The sequence below is a fragment of the Psammomys obesus genome, unplaced genomic scaffold (genome assembly GCF_907164565.1).
Source record: "Psammomys obesus unplaced genomic scaffold, mPsaObe1.curated_primary_1811, whole genome shotgun sequence".
Taxonomy (NCBI): Eukaryota; Metazoa; Chordata; class Mammalia; order Rodentia; family Muridae; genus Psammomys; species Psammomys obesus.
In genome coordinates, this window is record NW_026596073.1 from 29,706,611 (window position 1) to 29,713,017 (window position 6,407).

The window sequence follows — 6,407 nt, forward strand, 5'->3', positions numbered from 1 at the left end:
TAGTTTAGATTCAGACAACACTTCATTCTGTAAAATAGAATACTGCTCCAATGAGCTGAATAAACTGGTTCTCTGAACAGAAAAGAACTTGAAGGAAGCAGAAACAAACAAAACAAAAACAAAAAGGACATTGGCTGTTTCAAAATTACCCTGCTCATAATGCAGAGACGAGATGAAGACAGTAAAATAACTGATTAGCTAACATTGAGGTATTTCATGTTGTTTCTTTTGTGCAAGGATTAAGACACAGAGCGACCATCTTTACTGTTCTGATTTAAATTGGCCTGTTGGGAAGACATGGCTGTTGTCTTGCCAAGTCAGATGAGAGGGAGGGGAGTGGAAGGGGGAGAGAGAGAGGGAAAAGGATGGGAAGAAGAGGGAGAGAGGGAGAGCAGAGGAGGGGAGAGGAAGAGTGAGGGAGGAAGAAAGGAGGAGGAAAAGAGGGCGAGGAGGAGAGTGAGAGAGGGAGAAGGAAGGGGAGAGAAGGAGAGGGGGAAAGGAGAAGGATGGGGAGTCTAGGAGCCCTGTTAACCACAGCACACATCTGGCAGTGGCAGATGATGACCTCAACAGCTGCTAGGTCCCTGACAGCAGGCCAGTGGAGTCACCTGCTTGCTAACACTGCCCCTAGACTGTGGCCTTAGGTAAAGGATGTAGTCTCTGCCTTGAGTGACTTTCTTCAACAAAACCGAAGAAGTACTGGTGTCACAGGTGGTTGTGAGCCTTAAGAAAGGTGACTGAGCTGGGATTAAAGGAGAGGGCCACTCTGTCTGGCTCATAATTTTATTTAGGACCCTATGCCATAACTAAATCAACTTCCTAAATTGTTCCTTGCGCGGGTCAATGCATTTCCCTTTGTTTGTTGCACCAGTTTGAGTCTGAAGTTCTCATTTGCAACCCAGTAGTAACAAGGAAGCAGGTCTCAGCCTCGGTTGGCAGGATCAAGAATCTAAGCCAGAAAGGGCTAAGTTATTAATAGGTTAGGTTCAAAACATGGCTATCGTTTCTGTTAGCAAGAGAACTGTAAACAAAGCTGAGCGTGGAGGCACCTGCTTGAAATCCAAGCCCTGGAGGCTGTGGGGAGAGGGGTGTATGGAGGCAGGAGATCAGGATTTCACCGTGATTCTTGACTATACGGTAAGTTTGAGCCCAGCTACATCAGATGAGAGACAGACAGAGAGACAGAGAGAGACAGGGAGAGAGACGGACAAATTAATAGCAATGTGAAGTCTGAAGAGATACAGATTTATTTAAATTAATTTGTTTTAAATTACTTTATTTATTTTATGTATATGAGTGCTGCATGCACACCTGCCTGTCAGAAGACAGCATCGGATCCCAGTGTAGGTGGTTGTGAGCCACCAAGTGGTTGCTGGGAATTAAACTCAGGGCCTCTGCAAGAACAGTGGCTCTTAACCACTGAGCCATCTCTCCAGCCCCCAGATTTACTTTTTAAAACTCATTTGTTTTTATTTTATGTGCATTGGTGTTTTGTCTGCATTCACATCTGTGTGAGGGTGTCAGAGCCCCTGGAACTGGAGGTATAGACAGTTAGGAGCTGCCATGTGGGTGCTGGGATTGAACCCGGATCCTCTGGAAGAGTATCTAATGCTCTTAACCATGAAGCCATTTCTCCAGCCCCAGATCTACTTTTTGATGACATATTTTGTTTTGAAAATGCAATGAGTCTTTTCTGTAAATAGCACTGTAATAAGTGAACATCCACATTCAAAACTAGAAAAAAAAAGAGACATCTGGCTTCATAATTTTCATTAAATTAAACTCAAAATGGATTCCAGAGCTAAACAATACAAATAAAAATACAAAATAAAATCAAATACAAAAATGCAGATCGAATCCTATAAGATAACTTAAGAGAAAATATAGATAACTTTGGATTTGGCAGTGATTCCTGGATGCAAAACCAAAATCATGAACTACAAGAGGAAAAACGTGATAAACTGGATTCCAACAAAATGGGAAATCTTATCAAAAGACACTGTGAAGAAAATTAAAACGCAAGTGTAGGTGCTGAAGCAGGAATGTTCATAAGTCACCAGTTTGATAATGACAATAACATATAAAAACTCAGATTTTACAATAAGAAAAGTCCAATTTAGAATGGGCAAAAGGTCTAAAGAGAAAGCCGAGCGAGGAAGACAAGCAGATGTCAGGCGAGCATGTGGGATGGTTCTCAGCATCATGAGCTGCCAGGAAACTGCAGATTAAAACAATGACACACTTCTGTGCACCTCCTTGACTACTAAAAATAGAAAATTCTGGGGGCTGGTGAGCTGGCTCATTGGTTAAAGGCATGTGCCACCAGGCCTGAGTTCAATCCCTAAAATCCACATGGCAGAAGGAAAGAACCGACCCCTGCAAGTTGTTCTCTGACCTTCACACATGTATTGTGGCATGCACCCCTCACCTTTCCTACAAAATAAATCAATAAATACGAAATTATAGAGAGAAAATTCCAGTGACAGTGAATCCTGGTGAAGAGGTTCCCACCGCGGAGTAATCGGGACTCAGAAAGGTTAGGCAGCCATTTAAGAAAGCTAAAGGTAGTCTTACCACACCCCCCTCCCCCCACAGTCTTCCTCCATGGTGTTTGCACAAATAAGCCTAAAAGTTTGGTCACACAGTAACCTGTATGGAAAAGTGTACAGAAGGCTTATTCATAATTGCAAAACCTGAAAGCAAGCAAGATGTCCTTCGGTGGGTGAATGAACGAACTTTAATATAGCCAGACACTGAAATACTAGTCAAAGGTAAAAAAAGAAATGAGCACTTGGTCAGCGGCAGGAGAGGGGAGAAGCTTGAATGCCTAATTGCTGAATGAAAAAAGAAGCCATCTGAAAAAAAACTGCAATCGACCTGTTCCAACTTCGGGACTCTCTGAAAGGAGAAAACTGGAGACGGCAAACTGATTAGTGGTTGCGTGGGGCTTGCAGAGGAGAGGAAGATATGAAGAGATGGAACCCTGATTTTGTGGGCGGCGAAATGTCTTTATGATGTAGTAATGGCAATACATGTCACATCAATTTGTTAAAACAGACAGAAATACAACACAGAAGTGAATCGTAATGTAAGCCATGCAGACACCAGTTAACATCAACCTGACAATGACAGCAAAGCAACTGTCATCCAGCAACGAGCTCCAGGGTATTTACCCACAGAAGTTTAAAATTTACACCCACACGAAATATGACACACTAATACAGGATCTTAAGAATAACAGAGGAGACTGCGCTACTCTGGGAAGGGGATGCGTTTTAAAACTTTCTATTTTTTACTTAATGTTTCCAATAATGCTAAAATTGTTCTCCCACACTATGAAAACTTTAAAGAATAAGTTAAACCAGGGCCTGGTGCTGCACACCCGTGATCCCAGCACTCAGGAGGCAGAGGCAGGTGGCTCTCTGTGAGTTTGAGGTCAGCCTGGTCTACAGAGTGAGTTCCAGGACAGCCAAGGCTACACAGAGAAACCTTGTCTCAAACAAAACAAAAAGCAAACCAACAAAAAGAATAAAAGAGAATAAATTAAAATAAATATATATAATTTTTAAATGAGAGCAAATTTTGCTCCCTTTTAAAAATTTAATTTTTTTTCTATTACAAAGCTTTACAGAATGTATGTTCCCGGAAATGCCACGTCTAGTATTGTATTCTATAGATACATGTACTTCAATCATAGATTTATTTCAAAGGGTTATGTGGTATTACTAGTCATGACAAAAGGCTAGACAACTAAATGTACATTAAGAAAGTGTTAGTTAAGCAAATGATTTGTGTACATGGAATACTACAGAATCATTAAAAAGAGGAAGCCACATGTGCACACTATAAACAGGCCCCACAAGAAAGGAACTGTTGTCTTTTTTCCTTATGAATCAAGCCTAAGTAACTAGAATTATAAATATGAAATTTTTGACGCATTTTAAAAATAAAGTACAAAATATGTATATAGTTTGTCATTTAGATTTTAAAGTGTAGATATGTACATGAATATATAAATATATATTTCGCATCTAACAGGGTAGATAACAATTTGATGGTCATGCAGGGCATGGTGGCTCAAGCTTGTAATCCCAGCACCCAAGAAGCTAAGGCAGTAAGGGAAGCCAGAGGATTGCTATGTATATAAGGCTAGCCTAGTCTATAGACTGAGACCATGTCTTAAAACAAATAAGCAGAGACAGTTCCCCTTACTAGGAAACCCACTTGGATACTGAGCTGCTATGGGCTACATCTGAACAAGGGTTCTAGGTTATATCCATGAATGGTCCTTGGTTGGAGTATCAGTATCATAAAAGACTCCTGTGCCCACATATTTTGGTTCTGTTGCTCTCCTTGTAGAGCTCCTGTCCTCTCCAGGTCTTACTATCTCCCCCTTCTTTCATAGGATTCCATGCACTCTGCCCAAAGTTTGGTTATAAGTCTCAGCATCTGCTTTGATACACTGCTGGGTAGAGTCTTTCAGAGGCCCTCTGTGGTAGGCTCCTGTTTTCTCCTTCTTCCAATGTCCACCCTGTTTGTCTTTCTGAGTAAGGATTGATCATCTTATACTCAGTGGTGGGCTCTTTGACCCTCCCCCAGGAGGGAGCAGCCTTGCCAGGCCACAGAGGAGGACAATGCAGCCAGTTCTGATGAGACCTGATAAGCTAGGATCAGATGGAAGGGGAGGAGGACCTCCCTTATCAGTGGACTGGGGGAGGAGCATGGGAGGAGATGAGGGAGGGATGGTAGTATCGGGAGAGCATGAGGGAGGGGGCTACAGCTGGGATACAAAGTGAATAAACTGTAATTAGTATAAAAAATAAAAATTTAATGAAAAAAAGAAAAAATAAGCAGACAAACAACAAAACACCACCAGTAACAACTGCAACAACAGAATCTAGTAGCTGTGATGAAGAAATTTAGTGGGCTTAGGGAAAGGAGAAAAATTTAATCTTATTGTGTTTCTACCTATAAATAAAATTCTCCAACAGACAGAAAGCATCAACAAAGACCCATGAAGAACTAAAGAACACTGTGACAAAGTAGGTAGGTGACAAAAGAACAAAGAGAAATTGTCAATGCTCAAACTAGAAATGTATTCAACGTCAATAACAACAAAGCCTCCCTCAGTAGGTCATGCTTATAGACAAGAAGATCCTCAAAACCCAAGAGATGGACACACTTGATCTGTTCATGGAAACATAAAAATACACACCCTTCCTGGACACCATTCAATCCTCAACCACTTTTACATATAGCAAGTTAAGATACTGCCGGAATCTCTAACCCAACCTTCCCAGCTTCACAACATTTCAATGCAGCATAGAGGATATGGACATAGGGAACTCTTCTCATAAACAGACTAGGTAATCAAAGTTTACCGTGGAAACTCAGTGAAACACAAGGCAGACACTTTCATCACTGAGCTTCGACTTCAGGCCTTGGAAGCTGCTTGCCTCCAACTGTACTTACAGTAAAGGGAGACTACTTGTTTGCCATGACTGACTAGAGAGTGAGGCACTCTTCTTGACCAAGAAACACCCCCAGATCGGACTCAGATTTAAATGAAGGAAGCTTAGTCTCTGCTGGAGTTTTCTTACTGATCCTATTTCAATTCAAGCTATTCAAGCTTTCTAGTGTGTACTGTCAGCCTTTCGCTAGGAGCTTGTATTAGTAATTTCACTCATAGTATTTATACTGAGTGATAAGACTACTATGTGGCTAAGAAATTGACATTTGGAGGGCCGCATGGAACAGAAGAGATCCAGAAAGAGACCCTCTTTTCACATATGGACATCTTATTCACATATTGGATGTTGATGACAGTGATGTAGTGATTCGGTGGGAAAGGTAAAGTAAGTTCAATAAATGAAGAAGGGATGGATGGGAAAAGAGAGAGGAGGGAAGGAGGAAAAATGGAAGAAGGAAGGAATGAGAAAAGGGAAACTTTTTGAGGGAAGATATATTTATATGAAAAGGGAAAGTCATTTGCTACTGCATACCATATACAAAACTCAATTAAAGATGAATAATAGACTTGTAAAAGTTAAAACTATACTTCTATCATAGAAGAAAGCAGAGCAGAATAGTTTTGGTAACCAGGGTGAGGTCAGGGTAGGCAAATTTCTCCTAAGGAGGACACAGAAAGCAATGAGCAAAAAGTGGCTAAATCAAAAACATCAAAATTAAAAATGCACCTTTAAAAATGTTTCCAATTAAATTCATAGATTAACCACAAGGTGGGAGAAAATGTGTCTGTGAAAGGAATATGTCAGGGACATTCTAGTAATTCCTACAACTCAATACAACAACCCAGACAGAGAACTTGCAGACAGCATTCTTTACTCAAACTTTGAACATAACAGAAAACTCATTTAATGTTTTTAAAAGATAACATTCATTGGAAG